This window comes from Pleurodeles waltl, chromosome 10 (genome assembly GCF_031143425.1).
Source record: "Pleurodeles waltl isolate 20211129_DDA chromosome 10, aPleWal1.hap1.20221129, whole genome shotgun sequence".
Classification (NCBI taxonomy): Eukaryota; Metazoa; Chordata; class Amphibia; order Caudata; family Salamandridae; genus Pleurodeles; species Pleurodeles waltl.
Window position 1 is genome coordinate 700,740,092 of NC_090449.1, and position 22,356 is coordinate 700,762,447.

Sequence of the window (22,356 nt, forward strand, 5' to 3'; positions counted from 1 at the left end):
AATGAATGCAAGAGCTCATCAGAGTTCCTCTGCATCTCTCTCTTCACCTTCTGCCAAGGAATCGACCGCTGACTGCTCAGGACTCCTGCAAAACCGCAACAAAGTAGCAAAGACGACTACTGCAACCTTGTATCGCTGATCCTGCCGCCTTCTCGACTGTTTTCCTGGTGGTGCATGCTGTGGGGGTAGTCTGCCTCCTCTCTGCACTAGAAGCTCTGAAGAAATCTCCTGTGGGTCGACGGAATCTTCCCCCTGCAACCGCAGGCAACAAAAGACTGCATCACTGGTCCTCTGGGTCCCCTCTCAGCACGACGAGCGTGGTCCCTGGAACTCAGCAACTCTGTCCACGTGACTCCCACAGTCCAGTGACTCTTCAGTCCAAGTTTGGTGGAGGTAAGTCCTTGCCTCCCCACGCTAGACTGCATTGCTGGGTACCGCGTGATTTGCAGCTGCTCCGGCTCCTGTGCACTATTCCAGGATTTCCTTTGTGCACAGCCAAGCCTGGGTCTCAGACACTCTAACCTGCAGTGCACAACCTCCTGAGTTATCCTCCGGCGTCGTGGGATCTTCTTTTGTGACTTCGGGTGAGCTCCGGTTCACTCTTCTTCGTAGTGCCTGTTCTGGCACTTCTGCGGGTGCTGCCTGCTTCTGAGAGGGCTTCTTGTCTTCCTTGACACCCCCTCTGTCTCCTTACGCAAGTGGTGACATCCTGGTCCGCTCCTGGGCCACAGCAGCATGCAAAAACCCTAACCACGACCCTTGCAGCTAGCAAGGCTTGTTTGCAGTCTTTCTGCGTGGGAACACCTCTGCAAGCTTCTACACGACGTGGGACATCTATCCTCCAAAGGGGAAGTTCCTAGCCCTCTTCGTTCTTGCAGAATCCACAGCTTCTACCATCCGGTGGCAGCTTCTTTGCACCCTCAGCTGGCATTTCCTGGGCATCTGCCCAATCTCGACTTTGTCGCGACTCTTGGACTTGGTCCTCTTGTTCCACAGGTAGTCTCGTCCGGAAATCCACTTTGGTTGCATTGCTGGTGTTGTTCTTTCTTGCAGAATTCCCCTATCACAACTTCTGTGCTCTCTGGGGAATATAGGTGCACTTTACACCTACTTTTCAGGGTCTTGGGGTGGGCTATTTTTCTAACCCTCACTGTTTTCTTACAGTCCCAGCGACCCTCTACAAGCTCACATAGGTTTGGGGTCCATACGTTATTCGCATTCCACTTTTGGAGTATATGGTTTGTGTTGCCCCTGTACCTATGTGATCCTATTGCAATCCATTGTAACTTTACACTGCTTGCATTACTTCCTTTTGCTAGTATTGCATTTTTGGTATTGTGTACATATATCTTGTGTATATTTGGCATCCTCATACTGAGGGTACTCACTGAGATACTTTTGGCATATTGTCATAAAAAGAAAGTACCTTTATTTCTAGTATATCTGTGTATTGTGTTTTCCTATGATATTGTGCATATGACACCAGTGGTATAGTAGGAGCTTTGCATGTCTCCTAGTTCAGCCTAAGCTGCTCTGCTAGCTACCTTTTCTATCAGCCTAAGCTGCTAGAAACACCTCTTCTACACTAATAAGGGATAACTGGACCTGGTACAGAGTGTAAGTACCCCTTGGTACCCACTACAAGCCAGGCCAGCCTCCTACAAACCTTGAATGTGGAAAGGTTAAGATCTGTAGAACACCCATTAAGCAACTTTTTTCCACCACGATACCTTTTAGATGTGAGCAGCATCATGACAAAGGAACAATGTGGTTGCTGTTTCTTGGAGGTCGATTATGTGCACTCTGCACATAATGCAGTCAAATTCATTCTCCACACATATATATTAGCTTCATAAAGAGGATAATTTGCTAACGTCATAAGATAGAATAAAATTACCCTCAGGAGCACAGTGAGTAACAGGTACATAACATATCTAGCTCTGAAGATGTTAAGTGCTAAGCCACACAGGAACTTTGCAGACACACATTTTGAAGTAATTTTCATAATATGACTTACGTTCAAAGTATAACTTTATGACCATGCTGTATGTACATGAGGTGTGTTGCAATTCTCACGAAGAATACAACTGATGTTGACAACAGAACATTGGCAAATTCCTATGCAAAATAGTTATCTTTAGACAGTGAAAAATAAGTAAATATTCATATTTTCACAATGTACTCAAATTGTTATTAGAATTAGATTTGTGTATAAATGCCCCAGGGCCGGATCCACTGATATTTTGTGCACCAATTAACATATTAGGTGTAATAGAAATCCACAGATGGAGATTCTGTAATTCTGGTTCACAAATTCAGCTCTGCAGAAATAAACACCAAGAAATGGAATTTAGTAATATCACAAATCCCCAAGTATGGCAGTTTTTCCCTGTTAGTCCAAGTTTAGGGATTAGGAACAAGAATTTGGGGTGCCATTGGGTGCAGTCATGAACATGTACTAAACAGCCACAAGAACAGACTTTTGTAAGTATTCACTAATATTGTTCTTCACCTTTAAACAAGCACAGTTGAAGCACCCCCTGCAAAAAGTAGGAAGGTCTGTGTTTCCACAGGAGGCTCCTAGGGGTTACAAAGGAGTTTCAGACCACTGCACAAACAAAGAATTAATTCTGTTGCTCTCCAGTTACACATAAACCTCTGCAGTGTGTTAACTAATAGAGGTTTTTATAATGCACTACAGTGCATTTCCCAATGAATACCGACTTTATTTTATTTATTTTTAATTTAAGCTCGCTGTTATTTTATATGTAGCTACCTGACAGTGAAAGACTTTAAAAAACTTACAGAGTATTTTGGGGCTTATTTATTAGAAGCTTGCACCCCCCGGAACATCACTCTTTTTGATGCTCTGGTGGCACAAGCCTCTCAGTCATACCTGTGAGGTGACGCAAAGTCACTGTGCATGGCTTTGCATGGCCTTATAGATATGGAGTAAGGCAAAGCAGTGCAAGCTGCTGTGCTGCCTTACTAGGCGTCAAGGACATGTTCCATGGGCTTTGTGATGGGTGTTCCATCGCAACACCCATGAGTTATGACACTGCCCCAGATTGACAAAATCACGTAAACTGGAGCAGTGCCAAAACCTTATGCCTCCCAGTGCAGGCATAATTAGAAAAAATGTTTTCATTTCTCCTAGTTTTTTCCTCTTTCCATGTGTGTTGCATTCTGCTGCACATATGGAAAGAGGAAAATGCCTCTCAGGATTGATATTATGTAGGAAGGTGCGCCTTCCTGCACAAAAACAATCCTGCCTTTGTTGGCGCTAGGCAGCAATTTGTGCACCAGCACGGGGGAAAGGACAGGAATGCACTGTATTTCATAAATACGGTCCATTCCTGGCTTTTTATATTGGCGTAGGGCAGTGTAGCAAGAAAACTTGCAGCACTGCCCTACGTCAATTCCTCATAAATTTGGACCTTTGTTTTTAGCCACACCGTTCACCACACTCACTGACCTTTGGCTTGCTGTAGGAGGCTGGCATGGCTTGTAGTGAGTACCAAAGGTACTTACACCTTGTGCCAGGTCCAGTTATCCCTTATTAGTAGAATAGAGGTGTTTCTAGCAGCTTAGACTGATAGAAGGTAGCTATGGCAAAGCAGCTTAGGCTGAACTAGGAGACATGCAAAGCTCCTACTATACCACTTATATCATATGCACAATATAAGAAAACACAATACACAGAGTTACTAAAAATAAAGGTACTTTATTTTTATCACAATATGCCACAAGTATCTCAGTGAGTACCCTCAGTAAGAAGGTAAGTAATATACATAAGTTATATGTACACAAACCCAAAACAGGTAAGTAAGAGTCAGAAAAGTAATGTAAACAGTGTAGAATTACAATAGGTTGCAATAGGTGAACATAGGTCTAGGGGCAACACAAACCATATACTCCAAAAGTGGAATGCGATTCACGAATGGCCCCCAGACTTATGGGAGCTTGTAGAGGGTCGCTGGGACTGTAAGAAAACAGTCAGGGTGTCCAAGATACCCCACCCCAAGATCCTGAAAAGTAGGAGTACGGTACACCTACTGCCCTAAAAGAGCACAATAGACGTGATAGGGGGATTCTGCAAGAACAACAAACACCAGCAGTGGACTGAAAACGGATTCCTGGACCTGAAGACCTGCAAAGCAAGGGGACCAAGTCCAATAGTCGCGACAGTGTCCGGGGGGGCAGTAGCCCAGAAAACACTGGATGAAGGTGCAAGGAAGCTGCCTCCGGATGGAAGAAGCTCGGAGTTCTGCTAGAACGAAGAGGGCTAGGAACTTCTCCTTTGGATGGAAGATGTCCCACGTCGCGATGAAGCTTGCAGAGGTGTTCCCACGCAGAAATACCACAAACAAGCCTTGCTAGCTGCAAGGGTCGCGGTAGAGGTTGTTGGGTGCTGCTGAGGACCAGGATGGACCAGGATGTAGCCCTGTGGAGGAGGAGACAGAGGGGGTGCTCAGCAACTCAGAGAGCCCCCACAGAAGCAGGCAGCACCCGCAGAAGTACCCAAACAGGCACGTGGAAAATTTGTGAACTGGAGTCCACGCAGAGTTACAAAGGAGGGTCCCACGACGTCGGAGGCCAACTCAGAGGGTTGTGCACTGCAGGACGAAGTGCTGGGGACCCAGGCTAGGCTGTGCACAAAGGAAATCCTGGAAGAGTGCACAGGAGCCGGAGCAGATGCAAATCACGCAGTACACAGGTTTGCAGTCTAGCGTGGGGAGGCAAGGACTTACCTCCACCAAGCTTGGACTGAAGGATCACTGGACTGTGAGAGTCACTTGGATAGAGTTCCTGGGTTCCAGTGACCACGTTCGTCAGGATGAGAGGGGACCCAGAGGACCGGTGATGCAGTCTTTTGGTGCCTGCATTAACAGGGGGAAGATTCCGTCGACCCAGGGGAGATTTCTTCTATTCTTCTGGTGCAGGTTGAAGGCAGGCGACCCCCAGAGTATGCACCACCAGGAAACAGTCGAGAAAGCCGGCTGGATGTGGCGCTACAATGTTGCTGGTAGTCGTCTTGCTACTTTGTTGTGGTTTTGCAGGTGTCCTGGAGCAGTCAGCAGTCGATCCTTGGTAGAAGTAGAAAAGGGAGATGCAGAGGAACTCTGGTGAGCTCTTGCATTCGTTATCTGAAGAATTCCCAAAAGCAGAGACCCTAAATAGCCAGTAAAGGAGTTTTGGCTACCAAGAAAGGAGGATTGGCTACCAAGAAAGGTAAGAGCCTATCAGAGGAGGTCTCTGACGTCACCTGCTGGCACTGGCCACTCAGAGCAGTCCAGTGTGCCCCCAACACCTCTGAATCCAGGATGGCAGAGGTCTGGGACACACTGGAGGAGCTCTGGGCACCTCCCCTGGAGGTACTGGTCAGGGGAGTGGTCACTCCCCTTTCCTTTGTCCAGTTTCGCACCAGAGCAGGGCTGGGGGATCCCTGAACTGGTTTACTGGCTTATGTAGAGATGGGCACCATCTGTGCCCATCAAAGCATTTCCAGAGGCTGGGGGAGGCTACTCCTCTCCAGCCCTTCACACCTATTTCCAAAGGGAGAGGGTGTAACACCCTCTCTCAGAGGAAATCCTTTGTTCTGCCTTCCTGGGCCAGGGCTGCCTGGACCCCAGGAGGGCAGAAACCTGTCTGAGGGGTTGGCAGCAGCTGCAGTGGAAATCCCGGAAAGGCAGTTTGACAGTACCCGGGTTCTGTGCTAGAGACCCGGGGGATCATGGAATTACCCCCCCAATACCAGAACGGCCATGTTCGGAGTTACCATTGTGACGCTATATATAGGTAGTCACCTATGTATAGTGCTTGCGTGTAATGGTGTCTCCGCACTCACAAAGTCTGTGGAATTTGCCCTGAACGATGTAGGGGCACCATGGTTAGTGCCAGGGTGCCCACACACTAAGTAACTTGGCACCCAACCTTCACCAGGTGAAGGTTAGATATATAGGTGACTTATAAGTTACTTATGTGCAGTGAAAAATGGCTGTGAAATAACGTGGACGTTATTTCACTCAGGCTGCAGTGGCAGGTCTATGTAAGAATTGTATGAGCTCCCTATGAGTGGCAAAAGAAATGCTGCAGCCCATAGGGATCTCCTGGAACCCCAATACCCTGGGTACCTCAGTACCATATACAAGGGAATTATATGGGTGTACCAGTGTGCCAATGAGAATTGGTAAATTTAGTCACTAGCCTGCAGTGACAAATTATGAAAGCAGAGAGAGCATAAACACTGAGATTCTGTTTAGCAGAGCCTCCGTGAAACTGTTAGGCACCACACAGGGAACACATATAGGCCACAAACTTATGAGCACTGGGGTCCTGGCTAGCAGGATCCCAGTGACACATAACAAACACACTGACAACATAGGGTTTTCACTATGAGCACTGTGCCCTGGCTAGCAGGATCCCAGTGAGACAGTAAAAACACCCTGACATATACTCACAAACAGGCCAAAAGTGGGGGTAACAAGGCTAGAAAGGGGCTACCTTCCTACACTTGCTAAACACTGTTTAATATTATTTCCTCACCATAAAAATGATTTGCTGTGGGAATTGTGGACGTTTATGATTGTCGATGATGAATACTAGGTTCCAGAAATTTTTGTCAGGAGGGGGTCCTTACACCTAAAATGTTTTGAGAGGGTGCCCTTGCATCAAAAAGTTTGAAGACCTCTACCTTAGAGTGTAAGTCCGTCCTGCTATCTCCATTAGGTTTTGAGAATAAATTATAAATCCTACAAAAAATCTGCCTGGGGTACCTGAGTCCCCCTGTCCATATAACCAGAAAGGCAGTAAGTCCATCAGCCTTCAGCCTGCAGAAGACTTACGTGTCCCTTTTGGTCAGTTGAGTCCTGACTACTCCTGGCGATGTATTTAACACTAAAACGTTGTAAATGTGTGTACATCGAAAGAGTAAACTACTATTAACAGATGAGTAGCTTTCTGACTACAAACAGTAGGTTTGAGTGTTGGGCTAAACAAGGGATATGAAGGGCTAATCTAATTTACACTGTTTATGACTGTGCCCTAGAAAATTATAAACTAAAAAAAATAGAACTTAGAGATGGCCCGAAAAATATTTTGAATGATTCTAGAGGAGTGTTATGTTTTCTTTTTTACCTTCTTCTCTACCCTAACGTTTTGTGAGCAAATGCTGATTTTATTTGTTGCTGAAAGATGTAAAATAAGGTGTCATTTCGTCACCTATTCGAAATGTGAAATCGAGAATACAATTGCTTTACTTAATGTAGGCAGACAGCTCTGGCTGCAAGGTATGCTGTTGTGTGACTTTCCAATTCTAGTATTTTCAAAGACCGGGAACCTGATAAACTGCGGAATCACGCTACGAAGGTGTTTTTTAATTCAACATAGACAGACAGTGAAAAGCCAGCCCTGCAGTTTGACTTGGATGTTGTTTCTCGTAATGGTTCTCTCGCTTCGGGCATTGCGTAAAGCGCTGGAATGTGGAGAATTTTTATGTCTTCTGAATGTCTGCTTACAGGAAATGCTCTGATTTTTCGGCCGGGTCTGTTTTTATCAGAGGGGTGATGTCAGCAGCACAATCGGCAACAGAGATAAGATAGCTGTTCAAATGTGTTAAACATCAAACTGGAGCCGTAGTTTAAATATCTTCAAAGGGACTAGGGTGCTTTTTTTCAACATGTGGGGGTTAGTTTGGGGAGGGGACATGGGGAAGTGGAGAAGACGATTGGTAATTAAACCCATGAGGCTCAGTGACGAATCATACCAGCATTCTATGTTTTGTTGGTTTTTTTTTTCCATTGCAAATCTGTTAAGGGGCTCTTATCAACTAGCACCGACACTATATAAATTAGAATTCAAATAAAGTAATTGCATTTTGCCTTTTTGAGTAAAAGAACGTTCATTATCTCACTTTCACGTAAAATAAATGGTTTGCTACCGCTTCATTTTCTTTTTCTTCTATGCGTTTGTTTGGTGGAAGGGTAGGTGTAGTTTTCCTTGCCTGTCAGCAGGAACATTCCAAAAATGTCCTCCATCTGGTTCGCATCCACCAGCTGCGTGAATTCAGAGAAGACCATATGCTGTCACTGCTGCCTGGGCCTGGCGTGTAAAGTAGGAATTCACAGACGAAAATCATCTCCGTGGTGTTTCCTTTTTGGTCTAAAGATATAAACGAGTATAATTAACTACGTATCTCTGGAATCGCAAAGGTTCATCTCTGCAGTTATTTGTCTGCTTTTATTCACTGCGCTATTCCTTGGCGAGAGGCAACAATTGTCTCGTTTTTAACCTAATTGTAGCAGGGAGACATACAGAGTGCACACCTTTTCAATACGCGGACAGGCTACTGTTTGTGTTGCATCTCGACTAAATGCTGTTATGTTTTGAATGGTGGACGTTGTGGGAAACATGGCGCACATCTAATGCCTTGGGCAATGTTTAATTAAAAATCGAGTATTAAAAGAACCCCGGTGAGGTTATCTTGTTGAGCAACCGTGAAATTGTGAATAGAACGCTTGTGTGTGATAATAGTCGTAATTAACTCGGTATGGCACGGGGGTGTAAGGATAACCCATCAAAGTCTGGAGTCTTGAAAGCACAGAGGTCAGGGAACTCCTTGCCCCAAATACCCTACAGCTTAATGCATTCAAGCAGGGTTTCTTCTAACCTACAGTGAGCTTCATAATAAACGCCGCAGTTGGAAGGTATGGTTCGAGTTAAGCCTGGCCTGGCACGGGTGTGGAGGGTGAGCCTCTGATGTGGCGCATTCCTGCAGCGTCACTCAGATCTATGTTTACATGGAGCTTCCAGTAATTGGTTCCCTGTCTGTCTCATGTTGCGCTGCTGGTTGCCTCCCCGTCCCATTCATATGCGGGTCAGTGGGGCAGCTGTGCGTTGTCATGAGACTCAGGCGTCTGTGGCAGGAATTCCAAGCCACGTCACTAATTCTGCCAGATTGAGATGCTGCTTGTTGATATCCTTGTCCAGCGTTTCACTCCCTCGAGGGCTTTCACTGACCTTTCACATGACACATTCCAAACATGCCCAGAAACACAAACCTGCACCCTGGGCCATTTTTGAATTCCTGTTTGTAAGAACTAGTAGATTTAAAAATCTAATTATTTTGTCTGTATTTGTGTATGTTTTATTTTTTCAGATATGCTGACAAGCACCACTATGATGGCTAGAGTGCCACGAGAACCGGCTCCCATGCCATGTGCATGTGTGCTAATTACAGCACACCCTTAATACTTTTGTGCAATTTGTATTTGTATTTAAATAGCGCTTTACTACCCCTGACAATGCTTCGAAGCGCTTTTTGGCAAGAAGCATGCTACTCCAGAATCCAAAAATATTAGTGGTCGATTAGTACAGGGAAACATGAGTACAATTTTTAGTATTAGTATAGGGAGGTATCAGTTAATTTGATCGGAGGACACATGCGTCTGTTAGCTGAATTGATTAGAGTAATGGAGGGATAGAAAAGGGAAAAATCCAGAAGTGTTAATTGGGAGATCATAGTAGTAAGATGAGGTCTGGGATGAGTAAAGGAGAAATGGAGGAGGCAAGAGTCTGTAGAAAGGCATTAGGGAGATCATAGTAGTAAAATGAGGTTTGGGATGAGTCAAAGGAGAGATACATGAGGGAAAATTTACTAGAGTTGTTTGGAGATCATAGGATTAAACTGAGGTTTGAGGTGAGCCGGGAGGGGTAGAGGAGGGAAGAATCTAGGAAGGGTTATGTTGGAGATCATAGTAGTAGAAAGGGTCTGGGATGAGTCAGAGAGTGGATCTAGAAGTTAGATTGATAGGGGTATAGGGCGATGGTGAGACTGAGTAAAGCTTTTGAGAGAGTGGTTTTGTTTAAAAAAAAAATTTTTCTCATGTACAGTAGGACTAAAGTAATAAATATATAGATACATGATTCCATAGTAAGAGAGTATATGTATAAGAAATATAATATATTGGAATTTAAAGTTGTATTGTATAAACACAAACTTTCAAGTGTTGCAGGATTTGAAATTCATTTATTTGTGTACTTTTATAACATTATTTTATCTTTCCTCAATATTTAATTTGTGAAATGCTTGTTGATAAATAGTTAAGATAATATTTACCTTTTGTGAAAAATTAAAACAGAGACTCATGAGCACCTAATGACACAACTTAAATAGAACATATGCAGTGACCTATGGACATGCAAAGTGTAGAATAATATACATATTATACATATTTGAAAAAAGAAATAAACATATCTAGATATATACATATAATCAAATTATAAATGTTTACATACACAAGGATATGTAGTCCATTGCTGTTTGAGTATAGTGGTTTTGGAGGAAAAAGCTAACTCTTGAGTAGTCTTCTGAAGGCAAGATAGTTATCTGTGGATCTTATATTTGGAGGTAATGAATTCCATAGTTTGGCAGCTTGAATAGAGAGAGATGTACCACCGATTATCTTTTTTTGTATGGTGGGATTTGAAGCCCGGGTGCCAATCTTGAGCAGTGGTTTCTTTGTTGAATGTATTTGTTGATTTTCTTCCTGATGAAAAGCAGTCCTGTTCCATATGTTGCTTTGTGAGTGATACAAAGTAGCTGGAAGTTGGATCTTCTTGTAACCAGTAACCAATGTAGGGCCCTCAAGGCAGGGGAGATATGGCTTGTGGCTTTACATATAGGAGTAGTCTGTCAGTCGAGCTCTGAATGCATTGTAGATTTTTCATAGTATATAGAGATGATCCATGATAGAGGCCATTGGCAATATGCAGTTTAGGCAGTACAAGAGAGATAGCAGCCTGGACCTTGTGTGGAAATCCAAGGTATGTGAAGATGCATTGCAGAGTTTTCTTGGTGATGAAGCTTTATCTTGCTAATTTTGTCCACTTAGGCTTCATTGTTAAATTAGAGTCCATGGTAATTCCAAAGTTTTTAACTTCCTTAGATACTTTCAGAGGTGATCCCAGCTACGCACAGAGTATGTCATAATTTTTCCGATCACCCCATGCGATTATTTCCGTTTTGGAAGCATTCAGTTTGAGATGGCTCAATGTCATCGATGATCAACGGCTCTGAGGCAGCTAAAGATTTGTGAGTTTCCAATGTCTTTGGGGAATTCTAGTGTAAGGAGTCATTGGGTGTCATCGGCATAGTTGTAGATTCTGAGTTGAAATGTATTGATCATTGCCAGTAATTACTTCATGTACATGTTGAAAAGCATGTGTGAGATGATTGAGCCTTGAGGGACCCCTGCTTTTGTGAAGTAGGTTTTGGATGAGAAAGGGGGAGTATGGATGATATTTGTTCTTTTTTGAAGGTAGGATGTGATGCAGTCAAGAGCAGTCCCCTCTCTGACGGCTTCGTAGAGTCTTTGTATTAGGGTGTTATGCTCAACTGTGTCAAATGTAGCGGAGAGATCCAAGATAAGTAGTGCAGCAACTCCATTGTGATCTACTGTGTTTTAAGATCAGCCTATTTGGCGATGAGGGCAGATTCAGTGCCTCTTCCTGGGCAGAATCCAGTTTGGTAGCCTGAAAATATGGAGTTACCTTCAATGAATTGTGACATCTAGGTGAATGCTGCTCTTTCTATCAGTTTGCCCAGGAAATGTCCATTTGTAATCTGTGTGTAGTTGTTGAGGTCATGTGGGTCCAGGCTTGTTTTCTTTAATAATGGGATATGTATGCCTTTTTAAGGTCTTCAGGAAAGATTCCTGTAGTTAAAGAATTATTGATGATTTTTTTTACTAACAGACCTCTCACTCGCAGTACAAAGAACAGTCTTGCAAATAAATAGGAGCTGCAATGGCAACAAACATTATTCTTGACAATCTGCATATTTATTTATTTAATTAATTAATTAATTAATGTATATGTGTAGACCTCCTAGCACAGCTGCAATTACTACTTTTACATTAATAACTGACAAGGTTAAAGTTTATTTGCTTTACCTCAAGATTTGAAGCTTCCTTTTGGAGTCAATCATTTGTCGGTAAAAGGAATTCCCATCTGTTTTTTTTTTATATACAACTTCCAGTTGAAGCACTCTGTGGTATGGGTTTGTTACAATGAAGCGTTCATTAATTTGGGTACTGTACACAATTGTACCATGTAAAAGGCAGACCCACCTATTGTGGTAAAGGAATTTGGAACAGAATATAACAGAACAAATTAGATGACATTTAGAAATTCATTGTTACTTTATGAATAATATAAGGAATGAAGTACCCCTGTTTTACATTATAAATGTAATGCAAGATAAAGTCATGGAACTCCCAGTGACTCAGTCAAGCACCCCATCTTCCTTTCTTCATGCTCTTTTAAAATTTTGTGACATCTTTTTATGGAAATATTTGAAAACTTTAGTGCTAAAAATAAGGTGGTTTTCACATGTAGCAAAAATGTTATGTAGCTTAATTTAAGGCAGCATCAAAACTGTGTGTACAATATCTGGTAGAAGATATATTCATGTTGTCCTACAGCAATGCAAGCAATGCAGAAAGTAACCACATTGCAATAAGTGCTTCCTTATCAGCTAATGAAAAGGAATCTCCAGGAAAAAAAAGGAAGAAAGAGAGAGGGATATGTGAAGTCTAACTTTATTTAATTAAGAGGCAGAGGCATTTCTGCCCATTGACCTGACTTATTACAGTTGAGTTGTGACATCATGATACCTGCTGCTAGGGCCAAAGCCAAGGTGAAAGGAAGGTCAAAGTGCATCATTGCAGGTGAAGTTTAAACACAGAAAAGGAGAACAGTCTTTTTATTCTTATGATTTGTTATTCTAAAACTAACATTGATCAGCAGAAAGAAGAGATTTATGGCAACAAGTTCATTTTTTGCACATAGTTTGTTAAAGGAAATAAAGAATCTGTCTGCATGTTACTGCTCATTCTAAGTTACAACCCTGTTTAAATCTAATTTTCATTAAACTGAGTCTAATTTGTTTTTGTAGGAAATTATTAACCGCTTTTAGGTGTGCTTGAACTTGCACTACAGGTTCTGCTTTTATTCTTCATGTCTATACTATTCTATTACTTTCATATGAAGAAGCAAGGCCATAAGCATTTAAGAAGTGTGTGGCAATTTTGATGGTGGGACTGTATATTATATGGAATAAAGTAGCCATTTGTAAGTTCAAATGTTAATGCAAGTCACCTCAGAGTTCTATGTATGACAAGGCATACTTTATCCCAAATATAAACCAGTTGCTATATTGCATACATATAAACAATGAGCACAACATCATCATAATTGCTTCTCAATGGATGAAAACTGAATGATTATATTATCACTTTTTATGTCACCCGCAGCTGCTGCTGATCTAAAAGACATTGGGCCTGATTACAACTTTGGAGGAGGTGTTAATCCGTCCCAAAAGTGACGGTAAAGTGACGGATATACCACCAGCCGTATTACGAGTCCATTATATCCTATGGAACTCGTAATGCGGCTGGTGGTATATCCGTCACATTTGGGACGGATTAACACCTCCTCCAAAGTTGTAATCAGGCCCCTTATCTTTTTTAAATAACACATTGTTATTCCCCTTACAAAGTTTATTTCCACACCCAAACTGCAAGTGCTAAACACGTTAAAAAAACACTTTGGCCCTGTGTGACAGATCGAACAGTATAAAGACAACGGAGAGGCGTTGGTATTGTTCAGGTAAGTGGTTTATTCAAATTAAAGGGGAATAGTATTTATAACTTTGGTAGGGTTGGTTTTCTGAGTTATGTGATCTTGCTCGTCTTTTTACTTAATTGGTGGTTTTTCTTTGTGTCTTCTTGTCTCTTTTCCAGGTAGTGGCACGGCTGGTCTCTCCGTCGGTTCCAGGGGTGATACCGGAAATAGAAGGACAGAAAACGCTACGGTAAGGATAGTGGTCCAATACGTCTATGCTTTCCTGGTACTATTACTGACTGGGGAAAAGGTAAGAGGTGGGGTGGGATTGTGCCAGTGAGGAGATGTGGGAACGGCGTGACCACTGTCTGGGTTTGTATCAAAAGTGTCTCACACGTGGTTGTCTAGTGCCCCTTTTTAATTCCTCCCATTTCACCCTTCCCTCCCCCTCTCTAGGTCTCCTCCCCAGTCCCCTTTGTGTTAGTACCCCTGCGATAAGTCCAAAAGGACCGTACCTTGTTCAGCCACGACCCTCCAGGGTCGTGGCTGGCGTTAGGGCGGTCCGTCCGTCGATTTCTCCCAACAGGATACTCGGGTTCCAGCACCTCGTTGTGCCCGGGATCTCCTCTGGTTCCAGTCCTCTTCTGGTCTTCGCTGTGCGGGTCCTCCTCTGCCTCCTCGCGTATCTCGTCTCTATTCTCGCCGCTCCTCTCTTCTGCTCGTTCCGTCGTCTCTCTCCCGTTGTGCGCCGCACACCGGCTCTTCACTTCCTCCACCCAGAAATCCTCACGGGATCCCCTGGCAACGGCAGGACGCCCGCCTCGTTCTGAGCGCGTTTCCCTGGAAACGGGAAAACGCAGAAGTGACGTATCGGACGATTCCGATACGTCACCCGGAGTGAACGGGCTTCCCCTGTCACACACCTCTCCCCATGAACGGTCCTGTTCGAGGACCGTAGTGGAGTCCGGGAACCGGGACAAATAATCAGCCGGGGCCTGCAGGGACCCCGGAAGGTGGCGGACCTGAAATGAAAATGGTTGCAGTTCAAGGAACCATCTCAGAATCCGGGAATTTGTATCTTTATGCGCAGACAGCCAAGTGAGGGGAGCATGATCCGTAAAAAGAATAAAAGGTCGACCCAACAGGTAATATTGCAATGTGTCCACGGCCCATTTGATGGCTAAACATTCCCTTTCGATGATGGGATAGTTACGTTCCCGGGGCAACAGTTTTCTACTGATATACACTACGGGGTGATCTCTACCGTCCCCGTCGGGTTGAGCCAGGACCCCCCCCAATCCTACGTCGGAGGCATCAGTGTACAGATGGAAGGGTTTCGAGAAATCAGGGCACTGTAAAATGGACTCTTTGGTCAGATAGGATTTCAATTGCTCAAAACTAGCTATCTGATGATCCGAAAAAGGAGCTAACTGGTTAGGGTGTGATTTAGACAACAGATCCGTGAGGGGAGCGGCAAGGGTGGAATAGTCAGGTATGAATCTTCGATAGTAGCCCACTAACCCTAGGAACGAGCGCAAATCTTTTTTTGTTTTAGGGTTAGGCGCATTCAGAATGGCTTTTACTTTCTTCGTTTGGGGTTGAAGAGTCCCTTGACCGATGTTGTATCCTAGATATGATATGTCAGGATTTCCTATAACACACTTTTTGGGGTTGGCCGTCAAACCCGCTTTAGCAAGAGTGTGGAATATCTGCTGTAAATGGATTAGATGATCATCCCATGTTTCACTAAAGATGACTACATCGTCTAGGTAGGCTGCTGCAAAAGTAGGGAACGGTTTTAAAAGCCTATCCATTAACCGTTGGAACGTAGCGGGTGCTCCATGAAGCCCAAATGGTAGCACGGTAAAATGATAAAGACCGGACTGAGTTGCAAAAGCTGTTTTTTCTTTGTCCTCTGGGGCTAGTGGGATCTGCCAATACCCTTTGGTCAAGTCTATGGTGGACATATATTTGGCCTTTCCAAGTTTCTCTAGGACGTCATCTACCCTAGGGATGGGATACGTGTCAAACAGTGAATTTTCGTTAAGTTTCCTGAAGTCAATACAGAATCTGATAGTACCGTCAGGTTTCGGTACCAAAACGACTGGGGAGCACCAGGGACTAGTTGACGGTTCCACCACCCCTAGTTCTATCATCTTCTGTATTTCGTTCTCCATAATCTGTTTCCTTGCCTCGGGGATACGATACGGACGTAATCTAACAATTTTACCTGGGGTTGTCCTTATTTTATGATATATCAAGGTAGTTTTACCCGGCGTTTCTGAAAAGAAATTTCGGAAGTGCTTTAGGAGGCTATATACCTGTCCCTTTTCTAGAGACGACAAGGCTTCATTCACTGTGGGTAGCCCTTCCCCATCGTTCTGTTCGAGGGGACAAAACTCAATATTCAAGTTATCACTAGGACATAGGAACCGACCCATTCCTCCGGAAGTGTTGGTGTTGTCCGGCTCTTTCCAACTTTTTAGGAGATTTATGTGATAAATCTGGGTTCTTTTAGGATTGACCGAGATTTCAATCAGATAAGTGACAGGAGAAACCGCTCGAAGTACTCTATATGGACCCTGCCATCTTGCAAGTAATTTGTGCTCGGACGTGGGGCACATTATCAATACCTGGTCTCCAGGTTGTAACACCCTCAACTTACTTCCCCTGTCATAATACTGTTTTTGGGTCTTTTGGGCTTGTTCCATACTGACTCTAACCTCATCCCATAACCTTTTTAGTTGGGCCCGTAAGTTCTGAGCATATTCCAATAATGGCCTTCCTCCTTCTTCCGCCTCCTCCTCCCATGTTTCAATGGCCATGTCTAGGAGGGACCGGGGCTGCCGTCCGAACACCAACTCAAAGGGGCTGTGGCCAGTTGAGCTCTGTTCATGGGTTCGGATGGCGTATAACACTAGTGGTAACTTCTGATCCCAGTCTCTCCCTGAGTCCTGCACTATTTTCTTCAGTAGGGTCTTTATCGTTCGGTTGTACCGTTCCACCAATCCATCCGTTTGTGGGTGATAAACCGAAGTTCTGATCTGAGAAATACCTAATGTCTTACACACCTGTTTCATGAGAGTAGACATAAAAGGGGTTCCCTGATCGGTGAGTATTTCATGAGGAAACCCAATGCGAGAGAAGACGTTTATCATTGCTTGGGCCACTGTCTTGGTAGTCATACTGGTCAGTGGGATAGCCTCGGGATATCGGGTGGCATAATCAACTATTACTAGGATATAGGTGTGACCTTTCGTTGAGGGTACTACAGGTCCAATCAGATCCATCCCTATCCTACTAAAGGGGATGTCTATGATGGGTAGGGGCATTAGAGGTGCTTCCTTTGGTCGGCCCGGCTCTGTAAGCTGACATCTGGGACATTGAGAACAATATTTTCTTATATGTGCAAAAACCCCTGGCCAATAAAACCGCCTGAGAAGGTACTCTTCGGTTTTTTCCCTCCCATAGTGACCCCCTCCTGGTTGATTATGGGCCAGAGTTAGGACGTGTTCTCTATAATATTCGGGTACCAAGAGTTGTTGTTTATGTTCCCCCTCACGAGTAGTTGTTATCCTGTATAAGAGGTTTTTCTTAATTAGGAAGTAAGGACCCACCTCCTCGGTTTCTTCTGATACTGTGGATTTCCAAGCCTGAGCTAGAGAAGGATCCTCTCTCTGTTGCTGATGAAAACTGACAGGTACCTCCTGAATTTCTGCTATAAGACCTTGGGTTTGTCCTGGCGCCCCCTGGTCCCGGTAATGCTCTTTTCCTGCCTGTTTTTCTCGACGTGATAACTTCCTACGGGCTATAGGGCATTCAATAACACTGTCAGAAAAGGGAGCCTCCCCCCACCATTCCGGTTGTGGCTTAGGGTTTCTAACATAATCCAGGAGCTCTTGAAAATGTTCGTAATCAGTTCCGATGATACATTCCTCAATCAGCTTGGTCATGAGGCCCATAGGTAGGACATCTCAGTACTTTCCCCACTCTACCGTGAGACCATGCAAGGGGTATTGCCTTTTGTCTCCGTGTATACAGCAAATATTTACCCACTGCTCTACTTAGTAATCTACTAGGCTTACTAGGTCTTTCCTAACTACAGATTGGCTGCAACCTGAGTCAATGAGAGCACATACCGAGCGACCATTGATACTCATGGTCTGCTTATACTTCAGGTTACCTCTTCCGGTACACAGTACCCTTCGCCGAGTTACCCCGATCTCCATCGGCTCACCACTATCATGTTTCCTCGGACACGTGCGGGCTATGTGTCCCCATTCCCCACAGTTATAACATTGGGGTCCTGGTAGTGGTGGACCTTCGGCTGGTCTACGGGGCACTGGCTCTTCGGGAGGAACTCTGGGAGCGAATTTGGGGCTGGATACTCCTGGTTTTATGCTAGGTCTGGGGTTTACATTCCTTACATCTACAGAGCGATGATATGCACATGCTAAATCGATCGCCATGTCTGTGTTCAATTTTGGATGTTGGCGGATCCAGTTTTTTGTAGAGGTGGGTAAGGCATCTAAGTATTGCTCGAGAACGATCGTTTGAATCACCTCCTCTCGGCTGTTCCCGGAAGACCCCAGCCATTTCAAAGCCAAATCCTTGACACGATAATAAAAAGTACGGGGGTCCTCGTTCGGTCCCCATTTGATTCTCCGGAATTTGACCCTATAATATTCGGTGTCATGTCCCACTCGTTCCAAGATACTGGTCTTTATCTCTTTGTATGGTGTAGTTCCCCCCGGATTAGCTGCTTGGTAGGCCGCTTGTAATACTCCGGTTAGTAAGGGGGCGACATACTGACCCCATCTGTCCTCAGGCCATTGAGCTGACAAAGCCACCCTCTCAAAGTTGGTGAAAAAGGACTCGGGGTCTTCGCCTTCTTGATATTTTTGCAACACAGAGCTGGGGACATTGGGGTGAACCTTACTGGCGGAAATGGTCTCTGTTAAATTTTTCATGGCCGTCTCGTGGACCAGTTGATTGTTTGCGAGGATTGTCGCCTGACTTTTTAAAGCCGACTGTAAGGCTTCCCTGTCCTCTTTTGCTTCACGTTGATGTGCCTCCCACACCAACTGCAGGTGTCGCTGGCCTTCGGCCAGTTGTTTTATCATATCCTCCAACGAGGGACTTTCACTCATGATTTATACTGTTCGGTTGTCGTGGAGGGTTCCGAGATCCCACTTCTGACACCACTGTGACAGATCGAACAGTATAAAGACAACGGAGAGGCGTTGGTATTGTTCAGGTAAGTGGTTTATTCAAATTAAAGGGGAATAGTATTTATAACTTTGGTAGGGTTGGTTTTCTGAGTTATGTGATCTTGCTCGTCTTGTTCCTTAATTGGTGGTTTTTCTTTGTGTCTTCTTGTCTCTTTTCCAGGTAGTGGCACGGCTGGTCTCTCCGTCGGTTCCAGGGGTGATACCGGAAATAGAAGGACAGAAAACGCTACGGTAAGGATAGTGGTCCAATACGTCTATGCTTTCCTGGTACTATTACTGACTGGGGAAAAGGTAAGAGGTGGGGTGGGATTGTGCCAGTGAGGAGATGTGGGAACGGCGTGACCACTGTCTGGGTTTGTATCAAAAGTGTCTCACACGTGGTTGTCTAGTGCCCCTTTTTAATTCCTCCCATTTCACCCTTCCCTCCCCCTCTCTAGGTCTCCTCCCCAGTCCCCTTTGTGTTAGTACCCCTGCGATAAGTCCAAAAGGACCGTACCTTGTTCAGCCACGACCCTCCAGGGTCGTGGCTGGCGTTAGGGCGGTCCGTCCATCGATTTCTCCCAACAGGATACTTGGGTTCCAGCACCTCGTTGTGCCCGGGATCTCCTCTGGTTCCAGTCCTCTTCTGGTCTTCGCTGAGCGGGTCCTCCTCTGCCTCCTCGCGTATCTAGTCTCTATTCTCGCCGCTCCTCTCTTCTGCTCTTTCCGTCGTCTCTCTCCCGTTGTGCGCCGCACACCGGCTCTTCACTTCCTCCACCCGGAAATCCTCACGGGATCCCCTGGCAACGGCAGGACGCCCGCCTCGTTCTGAGCGCGTTTCCCTGGAAACGGGAAAACGCGGAAGTGACGTATCGGACGATTCCGATACGTCACCCGGAGTGAACGGGCTTCCCCGGTCACACCCTGATTATGAGTTGACATGGATTTTGGTATTTAAACGCACAAGAATCCACATGATTTGGTAAATGCCATATGTTTTCCACTTTTAAATTGTCAGGCCCAAGTTTAGCAAAAGGTGACTTACTTAATGAATCTGCGAAATGTTAGATGTGTTAAATACCTTCAAACTTGTAATTCCAGCCTATTCATAAACAATGTGGAAACGCATAGGTCGCAATATTACAAGCAACTCCTAATCAGGCTCTTTGAGGCACAACCATCCTCTCATCACATGAAAAAGTCTTTCTAAATACTGCAAAATGTATCTTATCTTCAAAGTATTGGCTACTTTCGGAACCAAATGCTATTGCTAACGTATCATAAATAGTACACACTCATTGTGTATAGGTTAATAATATTATAAGCCACCTTGGAATTCTGAGCCAGTATAAATTGTTCAGGCTCCAGCCCAGAACTTAGTATCGAACAGATTCATGACGTTAGTTTCCTTACAATCTACAATTTGTGGTATGTATTATTTTTGGTTTATACTCTTGCTCCTCTTGGGAAAATGATTGGAGTGGATTTCTAGGAATGAACTACAGGTAGGAAGTAGCTGGATGTACCACACATTCTTGCTTTGCTAAAGCAGTACTTCAATTACTCTAATAAAGCTCAGTTGCTTGTAAGAAAGCAGGCTGATTTCATTTATGCAAATTGTTTCTTTAGTATCTTCACACAGTTGCTGCTCATTCTTACTAGCAGTAGGTAAAACAGTTATTTCAAGTTTTTCCTTCTATGTCAAGGAATGTAGGGTTGTAGGTGTAAGTGATGAGGCCTGATTGAGAAGGTATTAAGAATGAGACAGTAGTGATCTCGTCATCGGCCCCTCCAAAAAGAACTGTTATATGTCAATTTTTCTCCCACTTCCCTAAGTTCTTTGCTCTATGCTTTTTCTGTGCTCCTGCCACACCCTCCTTATTCCTACTGGTAGGCATGGGCAGGGATTTACCTTACCATAGCCTCATGCTAACTAGACAGCAATTTGTATGGGTTCAGGTGTGCCTGAGAGCCAATCCCATATCAAAGGTTGGAGGAAGCCAGGTGTTTGATGAGGCTCCATTCTCTGAACAACACTGTTCTGCTTCTCAGGCTCCATTTCGGCTAACCTTTCCTTTGGGGGCTTCTTGATGGTTCAGAGGAAGTTTGTTTATGAATGAAACTGAACTGTGTTGCCTACTATTTTCTGTCTTTTTATGATTGAAGCCACCTGCACTGAGAATTACACATAGTGAGTGATTGCCTTGACATGAGGCATATATATACAATTAAAGACATGCAGAACAACCTTGTCAGGAAAGGAGCTGGATCCTCGTGCCAGAGAGCCTTTGGCAGATGCCTTTTTCCACCACGTCAGGTCTGTGGGGGTGTCTTGCTCATTCTTAGAATCAGCAGTTAGGCAATGTTAGTTGTGGATTTTCTCTGGTTTATGTAAGTTTCTGTGCTTTGATGTGAAGGCTACACTAGAGGCTACAACAAATATAAGGATTGCGATGTATTATATGGTATGGTTGTGTGACCTTCCCATGTAACACACTCGCAAAACTGTCTTAGGTGCAGTCAGACACATTTGCAAAAACCTCTATATCAACCCTGAGGAGCTGTGGCTTTGATCATCCATGCTGAAACAAAGGAACCAGTGTAAAGTCCTTAGAAGCACCAAACAACGAAATAAGAAAGTCACACAACATTAAAGAAATCTGGCACCAATTTATAAAAATAGATTATAGTTTTGTGAATTGCTTAGGTACCAAAATGAGCAAAGTCTACCAGAGGGATCTGGAGATATAGATTTTAAAGTAAAACATAAATCTCAGCTTTTTTGTCCAAAGTGCAAACAAGCATTGGTAACCGTAAAGTTGAGAATGTTTTGAAAAGTTTGTAAGAGTTGTGTTTGACTACTTTGACCTGAGTAGGGTGACCAGATCTGGCAGAGAGAAGGCCAGCAGCACCAGTAAGGAGTATTTGGCCTGCTACCTGGTCACCAAGGAAGTCTCAAGTCTAGTTCCAAACTTTACAGCAAAACCGCCATACACTTTAATGAATTTATCCTGATGCAGGGGATGCAGGATGCCAAGGATGCTCTGGGTGCTGTACGGCTGACAGGGGCGTCCTGACAGTCTTTCCTTTGTCCAAGGATGAGGTAGGTCAACTTTAGCCACAGAAGTTGTGCTCCCTCAAAGTTCTGTTTGAGTCAGTAGAAGGCAATCTGCTGCTGTGCTACCCGTCCCCATACACAGCAGGTGCGACAGTATCCTTTGGTGGAGGCTCGTGTCACATTGGGGTGACCAATCTGGATTCATATGACATTCCTGGGTCCAACGGACTTTGGTGCAACTTTTGGCTGTCGAGAATCAGTCTCTCGGGGTATCCGGTGGCTGGTGGTAATGATTATAGGAATGTGGCTACCAACTTGCTGGATGTGGCTTCTTCAGCTTTGATGGCCATGGTCCTGGTTCCAGGGGCTCAGCCGACTGACCTTTGGAGTCACATTTTTGGTCTGGGGCCCAAGAGCATCATTTCCTTGAGCTAGGAGCAACAGGCACAGTCCTCTCTTCACTAG